The sequence below is a fragment of the Pinus tabuliformis genome, chromosome X, assembly GCF_031772625.1.
Source record: "Pinus tabuliformis cultivar Carrire ecotype Pingquan chromosome X, CPIR1, whole genome shotgun sequence".
NCBI classification, from domain to species: Eukaryota; Viridiplantae; Streptophyta; class Pinopsida; order Pinales; family Pinaceae; genus Pinus; species Pinus tabuliformis.
The window spans coordinates 469,832,604-469,856,026 of NC_142308.1; the positions used below are offsets into that span (position 1 = coordinate 469,832,604).

The window sequence follows — 23,423 nt, forward strand, 5'->3', positions numbered from 1 at the left end:
ACTACTATGGTCCCTAACCCCATTTCCTTGCTCATTGATCAGATGAGAGGTACTTCCCATGAGTCCCAAACTGCATGGGTAGGATGCCTCAACATGAGAACTAATCATCCTGTCCACAGGAGAACGAATCATCCTGCCCCACAGTCACCACGGGAGAACTAATCATCCCAGTCCACAGGAGAACTAATGATCCGGATTTAAACAGGGACGCAATAAAACACAGAGATAACCATAAACACAGATATGCAGCGGAAATAATACTTCATTTCATTAATGTAAAATACTGAAATATGCTTACAACAGTAATGGAAATAAACTAGCTAGGGCGATGGTAGCTATCTCCGAGAAGAGATGTGGTGGCTACATGCCTCTGAATTGTGTTACAATGAGGCTCGAAGGCCTATTTATTGTTGAGAAACAATGGAAAACCCTTAACATTCCGAAATCTAACCTTAGAAGATGAAACGCCAAATTGTGGGCCCTGTTTGGGTAAATTGGTACATCAATTTCCCGGGGTCGTAACTTTGGCATACGATCTCCGTTTGACGCGTACAATAGCTCGTTAGAAAGATCCATCCGAGCACTACAACTTTGGGAGGCAACATCGGTCCATGGACCCATGTTGCCCTAGATTTCCAAAAAAACGTCGTTTAGGGCCTCAAAACGGCTTCGGAAGTTCAGGACTCGAAAAATTGCTAAAAATAGTAAACTGTGCTACAATTTAGGAAACTGAAAAGACTGAAAGAGACAGTTGTGGGGGTCCAAATGGGATAGGTGGGTGGCCACCAACATCCACCTGGATCATTCCTCCCCCCTTAGGAAGCAATGGTCCCCATTGCGTTGAGTTCCTCCATCTGCTGAACTTGGTCCCTGGTGAGCTGTTCTGCAATCTCTGATGTGTTCAGAAATGGTGGGAAGCATGGTCGACGATGGTCCACATTGATCACTTGGTGCAAGCGAAGGAATGGAGGAATGCTGTGCTTCAAAGCATTGTTGCCCGTAGCCTTGGTACTGGTGTAAGGACCATGTCGGAGTCGCTTGAGTTTCTGATGGGTTCTGGTAAGGCGTTCTCTCTGCAGATGTAACCAAACTTTGTTGCCCACCTGAAACTTGTGTGGTACCCCTGTGGGTGAGGAGAAGTTGTTCCTGTGTTCTGTCATGACCGTATCCCTTTGCTGCTGCTGCTGCATGGAGGAACCCTTTGCAGGGGTCATGGATGTAGCAACGATCTTCCCCTTACTTTGGGAGTGAACCAGACAGATGAATTTCCTGGTCTAGGAGATGAGCTTGCTGCCTTTCTTAGTAGTGATCAAAGAGGTGGCAGTAGGTGGGGCTACCTCTGGTATCCTGTATAATGAATTATTCAAAGAAATAATGACAGCATGAGGCCTGGACTCATACACAGCATGTCGCCTCCACAAGTATGGCTGGCCTAATAATACATCACAAACATCCAGAGGTGTAACATCACACAATACCTCGTCTGTGAAGGGTTTGATGCTGTAGGGAAGGCGGCACTGCTGGCGAACTTTTAGATCTCGTCCTTCGTGAAGCCACCCGATACTGTACGACTGCGGGTGCGGTGTAGTCGGTAGGCCCAACCGCTTCACGACCTCTGCTGAAATGAGGTTCTTTTGGCTGCCACTGTCGACAATGAATTGTAGCGGCGAACCCTTCACCCACATCTGTGAGTGGAAAAGACGCTCCCCCTCTTCTGGATCTGCAGGTTCATTCTTCTGGATCTTGGCAGTGGCAATAGTGGCGCTGGGATCCGCATCAATGATCTGCTTCCCTTTGCCATTCCCCTTGTCTGGTTCTGGCTTAGGGTCAGAACATGTATCTGATTCGAAAGCCTTCAACTCGGCCACCAGCGACTGCTTGGTCCGACACTCACTTGTGTTATGAGTGGGACTCTTGTGGAACTCACACCACTTTCCTGTGTCCTTCTTCGGCTTCGTGGTGTTGTTCTTTTCTTGCGGCTTCGACGGGTTGTCTTGGGTCACCCCGCCTTGGCTTTGTCCTTTGGGCTTCGGATTTGTAGATCCAAAGTCTCGCTTCTTCTGTTTGAACTTTTGCTCGATTTTGACAGCGTATCGGTATGCTGTGCCGAGTGAGGAGATGTTCAAGAACCCCATCTCTTCCTGGATGTATCTGTGTAGGCAGCCGCGATATTTGAGTACCAGATGCAGCTCAGAATCTTTGATACCCAACTGTGTGCGAAGGGTATGAAAAATGTTTGTGAACTCCGGCACATCTTGGTCTCGTCCTTGCCGCAGTGTGGTCCATTTTATGTATTTGTCCTCATAGCTTCCAACAGGGTAGTACTGCTCCTTGATGGCATCCCGAAAGTCATTCCAAGTGGGTGCGGCTGAAAATAGTGAGCCTCTACTTTCATCCTTCTGCGCGCAGTGGGTTTAACAATCTTTTCCCGACTCGAAAATTCATGAATAGAAAAATACCCATCTAGCAGATTTAACCATTTATCTACGACATCTGCGTCTATTTGACCCTCGAAAATGGGGATTTCAAAATTAACTTGTACCTTAAACGGTGTGGCGTTTCCAGAGTAGCTGTTGGAAGCCGATGCGTCGCCTCTGGGTAGTCGCTGAAGGATCTGTGCAAAGCTATCCATCATCGCGTTCCTTTGCCGCTCGAGCGCTTCTTCGAGCAAGATTTTGATAGGATCTCCTGCCCCCTCGTCTTTCTTCTCATCCGCCATGGGAGGCCGTCGGGATTTGCGAGGCTGGTCTTGCAAAGGTTCGACCAGTTCAAGCCCTAACTCCTTATATCTCGACCTCGTTGGGGACATGCAAAGAAAAACAGAGAAAAAGCAGACCGCTCTGATACCACTGATCCGGATTTAAACAGGAATGCAATAAAACACAGAGATAACCATAAACACAGATATGCAGCGGAAATAATACTTCATTTCATTAATGTAAAATACTGAAATATGCTTATGACAGTAATGGAAATAAACTAGCTAGGGCGATGGTAGCTATCTCTGAGAAGAGATGTGGTGGCTACATGCCTCTGAACTGTGTTACAATGAGGCTCGAAGGCCTATTTATTGTTGAGAAACAATGGAAAACCCTTAACATTCCGAAATCTAACCCTAGAAGATGAAACGCCAAATTGTGGGCCCCGTTTGGGTAAATTGGTACATCAATTTCCTGGGGTTGTAACTTTGGCATACGATCTCCGTTTGCCGCGTACAATAGCTCGTTAGAAAGATCTATCCGAGCACTACAAATTTGGGAGGCAACATGGTCCATGGACCCGCATGGTCCATGGACCCATGTTGCCCTAGATTTCCAAAAAAACGTCGTTTAGGGCCTCAAAACGGTTCCGGAAGTTCAGGACCCGAAAAATTGCTAAAAATAGTAAATTGTGCTACAATTTAGGAATCTGAAAAGACTTAAAGAGACAGTTGTGGGGGTCCAAATGGGATAGGTGGGTGGCCACCAACATCCACCTGGATCAACTAATCATCCCGTTTCACAGTTGCCACAGGAGAACTAATCATCCTGTTTCACAGTTGCCACGGGAGAACTAATCATCCCGGCCCACAGGAGAACTAATCATCTTGTTCCACAGTCGCCACGGGGTATCACAGGGGAAGGTTGAACCTATCATCCTGTACATAGCGCAACACCAGGGGAGGGTGAGTCGCCCTGTGGTCGTATGTTGCTTCAGCAAGTACCCCAAGCCCCCCCCCCCACCCCCAAGAGCTCCCAGAGCTCAATGCATGCAACATGCAGGACCCTTATAATAAGGTCTCTCAAAGACTCCAAGTCGTTTGGAAAAGTCACAGGTTTGACCTTTCCCGAGGCTTTGACAAAATGTCTATGACCTGTACATCAGTCTTAATGTGATGGAGCCTCCTCGCTCATCGACTTACCATATCTCAGATAAGGCAGTGTCTAATGTCTCTCTGCTGGAGCAATCATCAAATACGGGATTCCTCAATAATTGAATCCCCCCTCTAGTTGTCATAGAGAATCACAGTGGTATTCATCATGTGTACATACTACAAACAGCTCACTGAAGAGCTTCCACAACTAGGCAACTTCATACAAGATCATACTCATAGCATGTATTCGGTCTCGGTGGTGCTTATAGCAATCGACTTTTGCTTCCTGCTCATCCATGATATTGAAGTAGAACCCAAAGAGAACCAACGCTGAGAAGTGCTCTAGTGATTCTCCACACTGCCTGCCCAGTCAGCATTCGAATAATCATGCGGCTTCATATTTCCGACAGTGTATCTCAATCCATGAGAGATTGTGCCCCGAAGATATCTCAGAAGATTCTTAGCACCAATCCAGTGAGGCTCAACCAAATATGAGCTCACCATGCTAACTGCAAAACATATGTCCGGACGGATGTTCACCAAGAACATCAATGCAAACGAGTTTATGGAATTCAGAGGCATTTCCCAAATCTGGTCCGGCATCATCACCATATAACTTCTGAAAGTTAAGATCCTTGAGGTAGTCACAGGCTTGCAATTTACCATTCCACATCCGGAATCCAACTCCCTGTTACTTCTGCAAGTGAGAGGGTCTGCACCTATTTGAAATAGGTCACCTCAGAAGGTGCTGGTCTATCATCCATAACCTTCAAACAATGGTTTGGATCGGCTTCACTCTTAGTGAATCTCAGCTTCATTTGACAGCTATCAATCCTCTCATACTACGCCTGGGGAATTTTGCTTCAAGCCATAGAGGGCTTTCTTCCACCTGCATACGTGAGATTCCTGATCATGAATCTCAAACCCCTCGGGTTGTTCCAAACCTGTGGACCTGCTACATGAGGGGAATGGTCCCCTTGTAAGATTTTCCTTCGGTACATCTCAGACATGTACTTTCATGCTCTTTTTGAATTCAAGCATCCCTGTCACCATCTGACTCACAGACCTCCAGTGCTATGTGTCAATGGACATGGTCCCAGTGGACTTCCTGCAACTTGATACAACCCTGAACTCAAAAACATCTTTGAAAATTCTATTTTCAAACACGTACCTTTCCATCGATGAGTGCCACCTTGTAACCTTTGACTTCCATTGTCGAAATGGACACCAGGTTCTTCTTGCGATCAGGTACATAAAAGAGATTCTGTAAATGAATCGAGTTACCCTCATTCAATTGAGGGGTAACATTCCCTACAACCTTTCCGGGATAGGTGGCATTGGCTCCAAGTATAATCCCACGATTGTTTCCATCTCTACCAAATTAGAGAGTGCACCCTACTATCCGATGAAGTGCCTTGAAGCACTACAATCAATAAGTCAGGTTCCCAAAGAATCTGAAGGAGAGGGCCAATACAAGATAACGCTTCTTTATCTTATCAAAAACAACATTTGATTCTTCATACTTGGGGTTCCTTGCTTTTTTTTGAAGAGTTGGCCATTTCCTTGATGACCTGCTTTACCTGTCATTCCTTTGATCATTGAAGATGTCCCTGGAATGATTGTTATCTTCATCAAGAGATGTGTCTCTGCCATTCGGACACTCCTTCGCATAATGGCCAAACTTATTGCAACCAAGGCATCTGCCTTTCCTTCCACCCTTAGATCCCTACTTCCCAATGAGGTGATCTTTAGGTAGGCCATCAGAAACTTCTGCTGCGCCATTCTGATAATATTCTCTACTTCGACTTCACCCTCGATGAATTTGAAGAGGGATGAGGAATCCACTGATCCTTTTGTCGTTTCCCAATTGTCTTCGGTGATTGCTCTTTCACTCTTGCTTGGGCATTGTCTTCACCTCAGCTCTGATACCATGTTAATTTTAGGTATGTTCTATGCTTAGAGCAATTTATTTCAATTTTCACAGTTAGCTCAATATCTTTTCCAAATTAGCAATCACATCAGCGTTAAAGTAAACTGCATATAGAACATAAACATAAATCGCAGAAGACAAGCCAAGACAAGAGGACACAAGATGTGGCACTAGCCAGGGACAAACCCCAATGTGGGGAAACCCTTGATCAATTTTTCTCATATGTTCTTCAATAGTTCAGCGAAGAGAGAGAGAGATAGCACGTTTACAACAGAAGTCAACACTTTGATTTATCTAGATAAGAGCAAAGATCATCTCTAAGAATATGATACATGAGATTAGTTGAAGACATGTTGCTTCAACTAATTCTCCAAGGTGACTGCTTCACCTATCGTTGTGCTTCATTTCGTCATCATGCTGCACCTCACCGCGCTGCACCTTGTTGCACCCATCATCACTATGCTGCATCTCATCACGCTTCATTAATCATGTCTGTACCCATCAATGTACTGCATTATGTGCCATTGCTACAATATGTTGCCGTACTGACCTATGCTCTGGCTGCACCTTGCTTGCTTGTTGTCCCTAGCATGCTTGTTGTCCTTAGCATGCTCGCTGTTGCATGCTAGCTGTCCTTTGCATGCTAGCTGTAACCATAGTTTTAAAAACCGCTCAGAAAAACCGGTAACCGGTCAAACCGGCCAGTTAGCTAGCTGGCCGGTCCGAACCGGCCTAAAAACCCGGTCAGACCCTTCATTTGCCCGATTTTTGGCCCTAACCGGTGAAAACCGGCCGGTTTAGGACAAAACCACCATAAAGTTAAAAAAAAATGTTTTTGACTGTGTTTGAGGGGTTTTGGGGGGGGGACTAAAGGGTGTTTCAACCCTAACAATGTTGGCAATTAATGGTAATGTTAAATTCTTAAAGTAAAAGTGACATTTCCTTTAATTTTCATTTTCATCCTTTTACTTAAATTTTTAACATTACCATGAAATGACTCAGGATGTTTGAGAGTGGTTTCGACCTCATTGGATTTCATATGGAGAAACTAGAATTTTAGATTTCACTCAAAATTCAGCAGACTTAATGGTTTTCAGGATTTCATGGTTTGGGGGTAAACAATAAATGCAATTAGAGCTCCAAATGATAAGAAAAACTCCTGATCTAGATCCCATTGTGTTGGACGATATTGATCCAACATCAGAATGGGTGGAGGAGACTGAAGAACCTGTGTTTGAGGCTGATTTTGATATCGACATGGCTTTGGCGGGGGATGAAGCAGATTATGTGGTGGCATCAGAACCAGGATCAATAGCGGCATCAAGGAAAGGCAAGGAACCAATGAAAGGCACTAGTCATGCAGGTCGACAAACTCGTGCTTCCATTAGGTCCACTTCTATTGTCATTGGTGGCATTGATACTGAGGTTGCAGATTAGGCTGAGGCATCCTCAGACTCTGAACCAGATGATGTCTATGTAGCTCCTGATGATGATCTTGTGTCTACTACTAGTAGTGGTAATGAACTTGATGATTGATCATGTGTATACTGTAGACTTGTAGTAGGCCAATGGCCTCATAGCTTGCAGCAATGTTTTTGGACATTATAGGCCATTTAGAGCCTCATTTGTTATGTATTTTGCTATTTTGTTGATATGTATTGCACTCGGTGCCATTTTGATGTATTCACCTTTACATGGTATATAAATGAGCAAACTTTGCATATTTTGTCTCTATTGGCTTGGAATCATGGTTTTACATCTTAAAAATAGTTTTGTTTCATTAAAAATTAATTATTTAATGTATTTTTTTTAAACCGGTTCGTTTAGACCAAACCAGTGCCGGTTAGACCGGTTCCGGTCGGTAAACCGGTTCATTAGGTGGACCGGTCCGGTCACCGGTTCCGGTTTTAAAAACATTGGCTGTAACATTGCTTGGTGTATTTGCTGCTAAGTACCATACAACTGTCCCAATGTTAGTTAGCTATCCCTTGCATGTTGCTCTCCTTCGGAGACAGATGCTCCGACAGTTCCTCGCAGTTCCCCCAGTTTCGACAGTTCCACTAGTTCCGGCTATTCCAGCAGTTCCGGCTATTCTCGGCAGTTCCGACAGTTCCCGACAGTTCTGGAAATTCCGACAGTTCCCAACAGTTCCGGCAATTCCGGTTGTTCCCGGCAGTTCCGGCAGTTCCGACAGTTCCCGACAGTTCCGGCATTTCCGGCTGTTGACCACTACTGGTCAACTACCCATGCAGTACACCCCCCTTTTCTTTGCAAAAAGGGGCAGCACCTGATCAGCGTTTCCGTGCCATCCTGCAGTCATCAGCAGCTTGATCATTTTGATTGTAAACCCAGTCTGCATGTATGAATTGTAAATAATCTTAGCAGACATGAGTCATGTATGTGTATTGCCTAGGTGGACCTAACTTTCTAGTGGTAATCTACGTCCCGGAAGGTTTTTTGTCTCACCGATGCATGGATCGGCAGAGTTTTCCTTCAAACCTGACCCCAAAGCCGGGATGGATTTTGTCATTAGAACTTTAGGAGAATCCTAGTGTGTTGATCTGCTAGATTATAGTTGTGTCGCAGAACTGGGTGTTTTGTGAGGGTCTGTATTAAGTGGGTTTGTCCCCTTGAGATGTAAATTGTAAAAAGTCATCATGAAATGTGTCTTGAGGGTTGAAAATGTTTTAAATCCCCTCGTGAGTCCTAAGTCCTAGGTCCTAGGTGATGTTTCCGAAGGCTTAGTTCGATGATCCATTTAAAAAATGAAATAAAATAATAAATAATAAAAAATTTAAAAATTTAAAAAATTTAAAAAATGAAATAAATAATAAAAAATAATAAAAAATTTAAAAATTTAAAAATTTAAAAAATTAAATAAATAAAAAATAATAAAAAATAAAAAATAAAAAAATTTAAAAAATTAAATAAAATAATAATATTTTAAGTGAATAAATCGACGGATGAGATCAAGAGATGTCTTGATCCTCATCAACGGTCGAGATCATTTCTACATGGATCATTCGAACTAGCCGTTGGGATCATTTCCTTTATATAGGGTCTTAGGTGGTCATTTCAGATCATGGGATCTGTGAGTCTGATACTGAAGAAGCTCTCTTGTAAATCTGTTTCTGGTTAATAAAAGAAGACTTTGGGGTCCATATCTTGCTGGTGTTACTCTCTTGAAATGCTGTGAGATTGTTTCATTTTCTGCATATGTTATTTTCAGCCGTTAATAATAGCTTTTTGTAGAGTATTGTGAGCACAGGTATCTTGTTCACTTGCTGGGGTTTGGGTGCTGTTAGGGTTTCTGAAGTAATGGCAGGTATCTCCATTACTTCCTGAGATCTAGCAGCATTTTTGCCCTCTTTATTGACAGTTGTTTTGAGCTGTGCAGAAAACATCATTGAAGGAAATTTTGTGGGCGTTCGGGGAAGTTCTCGGCTGAACCAGCTAACTCCCGCAAGCATTTTGTGTTGAGCCCAGTTGGATTTGATCCTGGGTCTATCATTCGGTTTATTTTTTTTAAATTTGCATGAGAGATTTTCTGAAGTTTTTCACAGTGACAATCTGAAACTTCTGTTCTTTAAATATTTTCCGTGCTTATTGCCAGATCTGGCTGTTAAGGGGCCAAATTTGTACATTGATCAGCTGTTTTAGGGTTTCAATTTTTCATGATCTAGGGTTTCAATTTTAGTTTTGCTTAGATCAGGTTTACTTAGGGTTTTAAATGTTGGTTTTGCACAGTTTTCATTAGGGTTTTGTCCCTTTGCAATAACAGGTACATGTGATCTAGAGATTTCCGAGGGTTTATCAAGGCTGTTATGCTGTCCAAGGGTTTTCAGTTTCGGTTTTATGCAGAAAGGAGATATAAACACGCTGCCCTGTAAATGCAAAATGCTGTCTTGAGAAATCATTTTAACGCAGCCACTTCCTTATCATTCAAGAAAAAAGAAACGCACCATCAGCAAACGAGTCACTCATTAATCATCTCTTCATTCTGCACTTCTGATCTGAGGCCGCAAGTCTGGGCAATCATTTTACGCGGCGGTGCATTGGTTGGACAAAACGTTCACTCCATCTACCTGTCACTGCGTCCAAAGTGAAACAGTGGTGGATATTTTATGCGTTCAGCTTCTGCGCGTTGTCAAGGTTACAATTTTCTTTGTCTCAGTCAGCAGATGTTCCCAGAACTCGGTGGCAGAGCCATAGCTCACTCAAGATCCAGACGCAAGGTGATACACATCGAACTCATTCGCATCAATCGCTCAGGTAATTCACGCTCAGCGCATTATCGTAAGATTGTTTCCTCCGCCGATTCGTCCACGCACAAATAAAAAGGGAAAATGCATCAAACGCCAGCAAATCACGATGGTACCAGTCAAGAGCTTCATCGAAAATTTCAGGTGATTCGATTTCCTTCTCTGGCGGCTGAGGTAATATCGTTTCACGCCATTTCATTCACGCATAGTCTCAGAGCCGCAGGTAAACATTGACTCCTTCTTCGCGCGGGTAATGTCCCATCGTATTTTCGAGCAGGTAATGTTCCATCGCAGTTAGGGTAAGAATTTTTTATGTCTGCGTTAAACCAATTTGCTGTGCCGTCGACTGTATATATGTCATCGTTTTGATTTGGGATCGATTTTGATTTTTTGATTTAGATTTGCGTAGGGTCTAGCGTTTAGTCATGCGTGGTTACGTAGGTTAGCATAGCGTCTAGGTTAGTGAAATCGTGGGTTAGTGTAGTGTTGTTTCATTTTTTTTATTTGTAATGTTTAGATTTAATTTTTGTATAGTTGTATTTTAGTTAGATTTAAATGTTATGTTAGAATTTATATTTTAGATTTTTTCTTTTTAGGATTTTTATAATATAAAAAAAAAATATAAAAAAGGGTTAAGCTTAGTCATTGCATTTAGATTTTAATTTGTTTATTTTAGTTTAGTTAGATTTTAATTAGATTTAAATTTTAGTTTAAGGTTTTATAGTTATGTATTTCAATTTTTTTTTAGATTTTAATTCTTTTATTTTTAGGCTTCATTTTGTTAACTAAAAAAAAAATAAAATAAAAAGATTTTAGACTCAGTTTTTATAGTTTAGTTTCAGAATAGATTTTAAATTTTAAATTTTTTTAGATTTTTAATTTTCATTTTTATAATATTGAAAAATAAAAAATTTTGATTTAAAAAATTTTTGAAAAAAAAAAAATATTAAATTTTTTTGGAAAATTTTCTTCGTGAGATCCAGTTATTTTCGGGAATTGTCATATCTTTCATGCTGAGATCTAAATTTTCAAGTCGAGATACGAATACGATATTTGGTTAATGATTCTTGTGGTGGTTTTAAAGTATTCATCTTTTCGAAATTTTCAGTTTGGATATCGTTTTGGTCATTTTAAGAGCATTGTGATTTAGCTGATGATAGATGATTGCTGTTCATGGTCCATATTTTTATATCATTTAACAAGTAATCGTTTTAAACACAATCTCTTAAGGCACTGGTCTGCTAAATTAATCAAATCCATCTAGTGCTTTTCATGTCGTGTCTCGTGTCTCCCAACCAACTGGTCGACAGTTGGTCTCATCATCTCACAGGGACTACCCCCCTTAGCCGCGGGAGACAGGCTTAAACGGAGGGACCGGGGATCAGAGTGACAGCCCCCGGTCTGAGCGTTGTCGTGTCAATCTGCGCGACAACATTTTTTGGCGCCGTTGCCGGGGATAGAATTTTTCTGTCCTTGGTTTTTCAACATCTTTTCATCATTCATCTGTCTATCATTCGTTTGAGCCGGCAACGACAACATTTTTTGGCGCCGTTGCCGGGGACAGAGTTTTTCTGTCCTTGGTGTTTCAACATCTTTTCATCATTCATCGTTCATCTGTCTATCTTTCGTTTGAGCCGGCAACGCCAACATTTTTTTGGCGCCGTTGCCGGGGAATTTGTTTTCTCGGCGTTTCAACGACTTTCATCCTTCTCATTTCTTATCGTTTCATTTGGCCCGGCAACGCCAACATTTTTTGGCGCCGTTGCCGGGGATAGAGTTTTTCTGTTCTTGGAAGTTTCATCGACATTCACCCTCTCATCTTTCTCATCTCTCATTTTGAGTTGGCAAATTCAACCTTTTGGGTTATCATTTGGATCTTTTATTGCTTTATTTTTCGCCATATTAGTAGCATCTCTTCGGTTTGTTTCTTGTTTGGGTGGCGACTCCACTTTCTCATTTTTCCCAGACAAGAAGCTTTCCTCATATCTGCTTGTGGTTACTTTTTGGATCCTAGAATCAGATTCATTGTTCAGGTGGCGACTCCACTTCTTTCATCTCTTAATTTTCTTGAGCAGAAATCTCTTTCTATCATCCATTTGATCCCTTATTGTTCATCATGGATTATTCATTTAAACCATGTCATTTTACTAATAATCTCCATGATCTTCCGAAAGAGGCCATTTCTAAATTATTTAAGTTTTCGGGTGGTAATTCGGTCACTGTTAAACAACATTTAAACATGTTTACTTGTGTAATGATCTTATATTGTAGATTTCCTCAATATAATAATGAAGATTTCAAGATGCGTCTATTTGTCCATTCTTTAGAGGGTGATGCCTTGAATTGGTTTAATAATTTTCCTAATGATTTTTTCACTTCTTTACAAGACATTCTCGATGCTTTTAAAGATAGATATGATAGTCCAAACAGCTTGCCTTCTGCCTCTAAAATTGTGCAACAGAAAGATGAATCTTCATGTCAGAATGTGTCTTCCACCGAAAAGATTGCAGATCAGGTTCATGATAGTGAAAAATCAGGAACAAATGACAATGAAAGGGAAGAGCAAAAGCAAATTTTACGAGATCTAATGATGCTGGTGAGAAATATGGAAAGCAATCAAACTAATTACGTCAATGATGTCAAAACTTTATGCACCCACCTGGAAAAACGTAATAGGGAGATTGAGGTCACGCAAAATCAGCATGCTAAGGAAATTGAGGCCATAAAAACTAATTATGAAACAGAAATTAGAATCATGCAAAGCAGGTTGTCAGTCTTAGAGGAAAATATGGTGACCATGAAAGCTGATCATGATAGGAAAATTGACTCTATGCAAAACAAGCTCTTAACCATGGATGAGGAAATGACCATCATGACGTTCAATCATAATAATCAAGTGGCTGACATGCAAGCGAATCCTAAAGAAGAAATAAATTTTATGCAGCATTGCTTGATGGACATAAAGGAAGAGAATGTTAAAGTGATAAAAGACATGGAAGAACATCATGCCAGACAAATCGGTGATATAAAGGTTGAACACTCTAGTCAGATGGATGCCATTAAAATACAGGTTCAAAGGTTTCAGCAATTGGAAAATGAGAGAAACCAGGGAACATCAATAGATCAGGAGTCTTCTCATTTGCTGCAACAAGCTCCATCTTATTATGAGGAGGTTATTGATTCGATTGAAAGATGGTTAATTGAAGGTGATCCGGACAGACTTAAGAATGATAAAGATCAGATGCAGGATAAAGAAAGACATATCACGCATACTTCATCTGATAGTTTTGAAACAGAAAGTTCCAGGTCATCAGTAATTGAACCTGCCAGAAAGAAAAAGCGTAAGAGAAAGAAAAAGAGAAGAAGATTTGACGCATCAGACGGCCGTGAGCAGCTTGATTTTCGGATAGGAAAAAGTCCTACCTTATGCAGAATTGGACATGGCACATCCGACAAGCAGCCGACAGATTTGCCTGAAAGCAGGCAAATGCTCAGTATACACTATATTGAACACATCTGATGCCATGTGGCATCCTTTGTATCGTATTTCTAACCCTACTCCTTGTTTTTTCCGCATTTTCATTTCTGCTTTAGATAGTTAATAAATGAAGAGCTTTTATCTTTATTGTGCTTAATGTATAGGATGATTTTGGATGGACGCTACTTATTTTCGTGTTGTATGGATGCAGATTCTGGATTCTCACATTCCTGCAAGCAGCAACGTGTCCCCAAGTAGAGCCAGATGTTGACCACTACTGGTCAACTACCCATGCAGTACACCCCCCTTTTCTTTGCAAAAAGGGGCAGCACCTGATCAGCGTTTCCGTGCCATCCTGTAGTCATCAGCAGCTTGATCATTTTGATTGTAAACCCAGTCTGCATGTATGAATTGTAAATAATCTTAGCAGACATGAGTCATGTATGTGTATTGCCTAGGTGGACCTAACTTTCTAGTGGTAATCTACGTCCCGGAAGGTTTTTTGTCTCACCGATCCATGGATCGGCAGAGTTTTCCTTCAAACCTGACCCCAAAGCCGGGATGGATTTTGTCATTAGAACTTTAGAAGAATCCTAGTGTGTTGATCTGCTAGATTATAGTTGTGTCGCAGAAATGGGTGTTTTGTGAGGGTCTGTATTAAGTGGGTTTGTCCCCTTGAGATGTAAATTGTAAAAAGTCATCATGAAATGTGTCTTGAGGGTTGAAAATGTTTTAAATCCCCTCGTGAGTCCTAAGTCCTAGGTCCTAGGTGATGTTTCCAAAGGCTTAGTTCGATGATCCATTTAAAAAATGAAATAAAATAATAAATAATAAAAAATTTAAAAAATTAAAAAAATGAAATAAATAATAAAAAATAATAAAAAATTTAAAAATTTAAAAATTTAAAAAATTAAATAAATAAAAAATAATAAAAAATTAAAAAATTAAAAAAATTAAATAAAATAATAATATTTTAAGTGAATAAATCGACGGATCAGATCAAGAGATGTCTTGATCCTCATCAACGGTCGAGATCATTTCTACATGGATCATTCGAACTAGCCGTTGGGATCATTTCCTTTATATAGGGTCTTAGGTGGTCATTTCAGATCATGGGATCTGTGAGTTTGATACTGAAGAAGCTTTCTTGTAAATCTGTTTCTGGTTAATAAAAGAAGACTTTGGGGTCCATATCTTGCTGGTGTTACTCTCTTGAAATGCTGTGAGATTGTTTCATTTTCTGCATATGTTATTTTCAGCCGTTAATAATAGCTTTTTGTAGAGTATTGTGAGCACAGGTATTTTGTTCACTTGCTGGGGTTTGGGTGCTGTTAGGGTTTCTGAAGTAATGGCAGGTATCTCCATTACATCCTGAGATCTAGCAGCATTTTTGCCCTCTTTATTGACAGTTGTTTTGAGCTGTGCAGAAAACATCATTGAAGGAAATTTTGTGGGCGTTCGGGGAAGTTCTCGGCTGAACCAGCCAACTCCCGCAAGCATTTTGTGTTGAGCCCAGTTGGATTTGATCCTGGGTCTATCATTCGGTTTATTTTTTTTAAATTTGCATGAGAGATTTTCTGAAGTTTTTCACAGTGACAATCTGAAACTTCTGTTCTTTAAATATTTTCCGTGCTTATTGCCAGATCTGGCTGTTAAGGGGCCAAATTTGTACATTGATCAGCTGTTTTAGGGTTTCAATTTTTTATGATCTAGGGTTTCAATTTTAGTTTTGCTTAGATCAGGTTTACTTAGGGTTTTAAATGTTGGCTTTGTACAGTTTTCATTAGGGTTTTGTCCCTTTGCAATAACAGGTACATGTGATCTAGAGATTTCCGAGGGTTTATCAAGGCTGTTCTGCTATTCAAGGGTTTTCAGTTTCGGTTTTATGCAGAAAGGAGATATAAACACGCTGCCCTGTAAATGCAAAATGCTGTCTTGAGAAATCATTTTAACGCAGCCACTTCCTTATCATTCAAGAAAAAAGAAACGCGCCATTAATCATCTCTTCATTCTGCACTTCTGATCTGAGGCCGCAGGTCTGGGCAATCATTTTACGCGGCGGTGCATTGGTTGGACAAAACGTTCACTCCATCTCCCTGTCATTGCGTCCAAAGTGAAACAGTGGTGGATATTTTATGCGTTCAGCTTCTGCGCGTTGTCAAGGTTACAATTTTCTTTGTCTCAGTCAGCAGATGTTCCCAGAACTCGGTGGCAGAGCCATAGCTCACTCAAGATCCAGACGCAAGGTGATACACATCGAACTCATTCGCATCAATCGCTCAGGTAATTCACGCTCAGCGCATTATCGTAAGATTGTTTCCTCCGCTGATTCGTCAACGCACAAATAAAAAGGGAAAACGCATCAAACGCCAACAAATCACGATGGTACCAGTCAAGAGCTTCATCGAAAATTTCAGGTGATTCGATTTCCTTCTCTGGCGGCTGAGGTAATATCGTTTCACGCCATTTCATTCACGCATAGTCTCAGAGCCGCAGGGAAACATTGACTCCTTCTTCGCGCGGGTAATGTCTCATCTTATTTTCGAGCAGGTATGTTCCATCGCAGTTAGGGTAAGAATTTTTTATGTCTGCGTTAAACCAATTTGTTGTGCCGTCGACTGTATATATGTCATCGTTTTGATTTGGGATCGATTTTGATTTTTTGATTTAGATTTGCGTAGGGTCTAGCGTTTAGTCATGCGTGGTTACGTAGGTTAGCATAGCGTCTAGGTTAGTGAAATCGTGGGTTAGTGTAGTGTTGTTTCATTTTTTTTATTTGTAATGTTTAGATTTAATTTTTGTATAGTTGTATTTTAGTTAGATTTAAATGTTATGTTAGAATTTATATTTTAGATTTTTTCTTTTTAGGATTTTTATAATATAAAAAAAAATATTAAAAAGGGTTAAGCTTAGTCATTGCATTTAGATTTTAATTTGTTTATTTTAGTTTAGTTAGATTTTAATTAGATTTAAATTTTAGTTTAAGGTTTTATAGTTATGTATTTCAATTTTTTTTTAGATTTTAATTCTTTTATTTTTTAGGCTTCATTTTGTTAACTAAAAAAAATAAAAAAAAATAAAAAGATTTTAGACTCAGCTTTTATAGTTTAGTTTCAGAATAGATTTTAAATTTTAATTTTTTTTAGATTTTTAATTTTCATTTTTATAATATTGAAAAATAAAAAATTTTGATTTAAAAAATTTTTGAAAAAAAAAAATATTAAATTTTTTTGGAAAATTTTCTTCGTGAGATCCAGTTATTTTCGGGAATTGTCATATCTTTCATGCTGAGATCTAAATTTTCAAGTCGAGATGCGAAATCGATATTTGGTTAATGATTCTTGTGGTGGTTTTAAAGTATTCATCTTTTCGAAATTTTCAGTTTGGATATCGTTTTGTTCATCTTAAGAGCATTGTGATTTAGCTGATGATAGATGATTGCTGTTCATGGTCCATATTTTTATATCATTTAACAAGTAACCGTTTTAAACACAATCTCTTAAGGCACTGGTCTGCTAAATTAATCAAATCCATCTAGTGCTTTTCATGTCGTGTCTCGTGTCTCCCAACCAACTGGTTGACAGTTGGTCTCATCATCTCACAGGGACTACCCCCCTTAGCCGCGGGAGACAGGCTTAAACGGAGGGACCGGGGATCAGAGTGACAACCCCCGGTCTGAGCGTTGTCGTGTCAATCTGCGCAACAACGCCGGCAATTCCGGTTGTTCCCGACAGTTCCGGCAGTTCCGACAGTTCTCGACAGTTCCGACAGTTCCCGGCTGTTCCGACTATTCCCAACAGTTCCGACAGTTCCAACAGTTCTGGCAGTTCCGGCAGTTCAGCTGTTCCCGGCTGTTCCGGCTGTTCCCAGCAGTTCTGCCAGTTCCTGACAGTTCCGTCAGTTCTCGGCTGTTCTGGCAGTTTCGGCAGTTCCCAGCAGTTCCGGCTTCTGCCCTCTAGATTAGGGCAGCGTTATCCCTTAGGATCTCTCCTCCTACTAAAACCCAAAGACATGTAGAGAGGAAGAGATCCCAAGTGTGTTGAAAATGACCTGAAGGCCACCTCTATTTATACTAAAACGTTGAGCACAAGTGGGGTTTATTTGGTTGCTGGCCGACCTTGACTAATTGTCCCATAACACAAATAAATTCGTATCTCTATGAATACTTATCGGAATCGGATGATCTTTAGATCAATCCTACACCTCTCAATGAGAGGGATCCAAGAAAAGTATCAGCTTCCATTAATAAGATGACCCACATGGAGTTTGGCCATAGTTGCCAATTTTAACATAAGCAAACACCCATTCATGGCTTGGATAAATGTGCCCTAGATTGGAGATCATCCATTTGACTTTGTGTGCCATGCATGACATGTTTTCTTGCCTAGAGAGGCATGGTCCACATGTGTGCTTTGTTTTGTGATTTGATCTGTCTATTCTAGGTTTATGGTGGTTTGTGTGTCAAGCATAATTAGTCTATTTGAGGAGTGCACTATACTTGGAAGCTTCTGAACCATTTTAAGATCATCTATTCTAGTGTTCTTTGTTGAGTATGTTGTCATTGATGTCAAAACGGGTGCAGGATATGGACATTGATGTCCTTGGTATGCTAGCATGCATGGACAAGATGATGCATTGATGAAACCCTACCTCTAGGGTTCAAATACCATGGAAGATGATCATACTCCTCACTTGTCTTGCACTTGTTGATCATGTTCATCATGACTCTTGCAATAGGACCCCTCTGAGTTGATAGCCCTCGTCAAGCTGTTTCTGTTGATATGTGGAGCACTTCATGGGTCCTCAGGGTTTGAGAGATATGCTTGTCCAAAGATAAAGCCCCAAACAATGGATGATGTAGCAGTCTATCATTGGCCAAAGATCTGCACTAAAAATTAAATTAAGTAATGTTATGACACAAGGTTGCTTGTGGAGGGTTTCAAATTTATTTTGAAATTAAAAGCAGGTGAGGGGTTTTGGCTCCAAATAAAATTTAAGGTTTAAATCTTCCCTCCTAAAAGGCAAGTCGGCCTCAAAATTTGGCTCCAAATTTAACTAATTGAAAATCCAAATCACAAGGTCGGCTCCTTTCCTAGAAGCCTCTACGGCCTCTATAAAAGGAGATTCGTTAGCTCTTCTAGACATGAACTGAACACAGATCTAAAGAAGTATCTTCTGAAATCACGTACGGCCTTGAGGAGCATTGAACACTTGACGAGGAGGCTAATTTTTGAGGGTGTTTTGGGCTGTGTGTTGTTTAATGGGTTTTCGCTGGGTTCACATGATAACTTGCAGGTGGATCTGAAGCAGCCACTAGAAGTATTGTCTGCAAATTTGCACTGGGTCTTTGAAGGTAGCAGTAACTAAAGGTTTTTGGTGTTCTTGTGATCTGTGGCCTAGCTGTCCTAGCTTTTGCGGTAGCACAAACCCTTATTTGAAGGATTCGCTCAAGGGTTTTTGAAATCCGTAATTAACCTCTGTATCAGATGGAGTCTTGAGACTAATATCTGCCATAATTTCATTGGAAGGTTTGAACTATCTTGCAAAAGAATTCACATACTTCTGAAAGATCTCGGGTATCCTTTTGTTTTGGTGTTTCGCTGGTGGGATAATTGAACTCTCTGCTGCCCTATTAGGGCTTGATCTGGTTCTGAACTCACAAATTTCGAAGCCCTAATTCTGTTCTATCTCTGGATTAAGACACACTGGTTTGGTTCTTCTATTGTGAAGTCCTTCATTCAGATCTGGAACAGACGTTTATCATGATTCATCCAAGCCCTTAACATGTGTATCTCAGACATCTGAACTTTATTCTCTTTGCAAGGATTAGTATGCAAAGTCACTGAGTTTTCAAGTGAATTCAAGGTGTATCTAATGCTGATACCCACGGCTTTACATCTACGGCATGCTTTAGTGTGTAAAAACACAGGTTCGGTGCCGTAATAAGTAGTTCTAGCCTTCGATCTGAAGAGAACTTAATGAGTACCGCAGACTGAGTTCAAAAATCTTGTTATGGCATCACATTAAACTGAAGATATCAACCCTAGTTTGTACACAGTTCCAAGAACAAAAGAACGATTACAGTCTTATCTATTGAAACTGAACTTGAGCATTTCGAATGGTTAAGTTCTCTCCTGTATACAAGATTTCAGTTGGTTGACATCTCTGGCAAATCATTGAAATACTGTAACCTGTAGCTCTGTGCTTAAAGACCCTTTTGGAGACGGTATGCTTTGCAAAAGTAGTTCTGATTGGGTTTCAATAACGCTCTAATCTTTGTTATTTAACCAAGGAACTTGATGGAGGATGGATCTGCGGATTACTCAAAGTCTCTTAACAGCATATACATATATGCACCTGTGGCCCTAATGAATGCAAAATATGACTGTCATCAAACTGACCTGTTCACCGTGACTGTTGCATACAGATCTGAGTCTTTTCTGGAGCATCGGTGAAGACTCTCAAACGTGAGACACTTCTGGGCAGTTCGTTTATGTCTTTTGCATGTGATGCCTTGATCTAAGGGTTTGTACTGAAACTTAATGCCTCATCATTACCTTCTTGACATTGGTGTTCTGAAGTTTAGAGATTATAACAGAGATAAATTAGACAGAATTCAAAGGTTGAAATTGACCAGCATTAATAGATCTGTTTGAGAAGCTTGGATCTTGTTCTGCAGCATATCTGTTGAGAGCCTGTTGAGTTGAGGTATTACCAGAGACAAAAGCACTAGATCATCATTGAAGACATATTGTATCAGAGATTTGAGGTCAAGTAATTGTAAACACAGGTGCGAGATTTCTAGCCACTGGACCAAATTCTAATCTAGGCACAGTAGGAGTACAGTTTGGTGAAAGGGTTTTCTAGAAAACAGGTAGTAATTTAATAACGTGCATCTATAGCTTGAAGGTTAGATTGTTTTGGGCACATAAATCACAAACCCACTGTGCTAAGCCATATCAGTTGTTCAGATTTCTAGACCATTGCATTGTGACTACTCACTAAAGTTGCTGAGTTGAGAACAAACTTACCTCCTAATGTCTTTACTGCATTATCTATGAAACTTTCCAGAATGGACTAGGATTTGCAGGAAGTATTTGGTTTAGAACAAAAGAATAAGGCCAGTAATCATTATAGTGGCAACATCATTTGTTTTGAAGGCATCAGAAGATATCTTGGAAGAAGCTTAGCCAACAACAGTAGATACAGGCAGAGGCATCAGCATTCTATTGACAACAGTAGGTACAGTGACTAAGACATCAACGTATCTAATCTTATCTTCAGGCATTCTGCTGGCAACAAGCAAATTCAAGGCATCTTTAGGTGCATTGGGGACAAAGTACATCAGTACACATTACATCAGTAAGGGTTGCAGAAGGTCTATTAATATAGTTCAGGAATGGCGTCTTGAAGACAACAACACTAAGACCTGAGATCTAATCGACAGATTAAGGAAGAGGCATCAAATCACCTCCAAGTTTGTCTACAACAAGTTGAAGGCAACATTGGTTCAGGTTCTTGAGATTGTTTATAGTATTGCATCATCATGTAGAAGGGCTTTGAGGTACATATTGCTACGGTTCATAGTCACATCATCTAGCAGAGGTGTTTGAAGAAGTCTGGGGTCCTTGTACATTTGAAGTGAATATTAGCAGTAAGGGCTTGGTTGAAGATCATTGCAGCTGGGCCATTGTCCCTGGTACAGGAGCCCAAACTTAGTCTTGATCATCATATGGGACAACAAAGTGTTATGGCACAGAGTGACTGAGTTGAAGTGTAGCAGAGTGTGGTGGAGCAGAATGACTTAGTTGAAGTGCAGAAGCAGTGTTGTAATAGGGGACTGAATACCCCTTCAGATTGAGTCTGCAAATATCTCTAGACTTAGGGAACAATTGCTTTTTTCCAGCCTTGCTAGTAAAACCCCTGGGAGTGTTCTACTTCCTTCTAGTCTTGACTGGTAAATTTGTATGTAACCATACATAATAAGGTTTTTGTTGAGAGATATCTTCTGTGCACTGTTCATGTGATGTGATATTGCTTTATATTTGCTATTGCTAATCTGATTAGTTAAAAGAACCTAAACAATTGTAAAATTAAGGGAAATACTGATTCACTCCCCTCTCAGTGTTTCCAATATGCCTGTTATTCTAGGCATGTTTAGGTCTCTCCACTTGTGGGATATTCTAGGCATCTTCATAGGTTATTCTTGGTAGAGGAGGGTGCCCACTTTAGAGGAGATCCATGACACATATATCCTTGTTTTTTCTTCTGTCCATTGTACCTAATGCACCTTACTTGAGGAATTATTCTTAGTGGAGATAGGGTGTTATCATAAATGATTGGCAGGTACTAGTGCGCCCTACTTGGAAAATCCTTTTTAGGAGTTCCTTTTCTATTTCATGCCATTCCAATCAAGATGAGGGTGCCTTCCTTAGCCAAGGCCCAATCCTTATCCTGCTTTTATCATTCTATTTTGAGGGACTTTCTATGTGCACTCCCATATTCATTCGATCAGAGATGGAGAGGTGATTGAGGTTTTTCTTATGGGTTATTACTTGAGTCCACCCATAATTCCAAATTTCTGAGTCCTTTCACGTCATATTGATCTAGTTATTCACTAGGAATTCCCCCTTGAAGCTAGAATGCAATGGCCGAAAGTGAGTTATTGTGTGAGGTGACATTGGCACATTCCCTAACTATTCATTTGAACTTTCTAGTTTTGAGTGTAACGATGCCCTAATCCATGCTAGGATTTTCTTTCAACTTCTCCTAGGTGAGATTTGTGTCTCTCCTATATTTAGGCATACTTATAATATAGTTCTTCAACCCTCTACTATTTCACTTTTTGGTGTTTGTCTGGTCATTGAGCTCCTCACCCCTCATAAGTTTCCTTTGTCTTAGACAGAGCAAGATGAAGTCCAAACGTTTATGACCCACCTCCACTAGATCTATACAAGTCCTTTAATATGGTATATCCACTTAAAGGCCCAAGAAAAATAGAAAGTGTAGCCCAAATGTTTATGACCCACCTCCACTAGATCTACACTCAAAGTCCTTTAATATGGTATATTCACATAAAGACCCTAGAAAAGTAGAAAGAGTTGATGGGGGTAGGAGGTCAACTCGTAAGTGCAAACTTTGGGACTAAGTTTGGCATTATGTAGAAAAAGGAAGATTCAATTGAAATGTGTATCAAAAGGCTAAGCATATGTGGTGTGGACCCTGCATCTTTGTTAAATAAATTGGGGGCAATGCCTTTAGTTTGATATGTGAATTATAATGGCGTTTTACATGTCGTCAATGGATAGCTCCTCAAGTTATATGAAGGCTTCACCTTGAAGACATAGTTATTACTAAATAGTCATCCATCAACATCCTATACTAGATTTTTAGCCTTCTCTTTAGATGTTGACACTCTTAGATATGAAGGTTTGGACCATTTGATATGGTTCCAACTTCTCATGGATTGTAATAAAGAATGGGCAACATCCTTTTTGGGCTTGATGGGTCACATGTCACTTGATCTAGAAACATTTTTCTCATGAGTTAAATACATTAGAGTTGATTTCTTCTATTATTTAAAGGAATCATTCAGGATTTATTAAGTCTTAAGAGACCAGGATGAATGTTTTATTTAATTACTTATCAATGTTACAAGTTTTCAGGATCACCGTTGTTAATTTTTATAGTCTAAGTTCAATTAATAGTCACGCGAGGGAACGATTATCTAGTGATTTATGTTTAGATGGTTTCTTTCCAACTTTGCTATTATAATTTCTCCCATTAAAATACATTGTGCAAGCTAGATTGTTTTGTGAGAAGTTGCTTACATACTTTGCTTCTCACTACTATCCCTCTCTTATCCTTGTGCCAACTTGTTATGCTGTTGGAATGAGATGT

At 40.2% G+C, this 23,423-nt stretch overlaps 1 protein-coding gene across 2 annotated transcripts in view; it reads left to right on the forward strand.

The window, feature by feature from the left end:
* LOC149140708 (YbaK/aminoacyl-tRNA synthetase-associated domain-containing protein) overlaps positions 1-23,423 on the forward strand; it is a 126,872-nt gene that overhangs the window by 70,074 nt on the left and 33,375 nt on the right. The window lies entirely within an intron of this gene.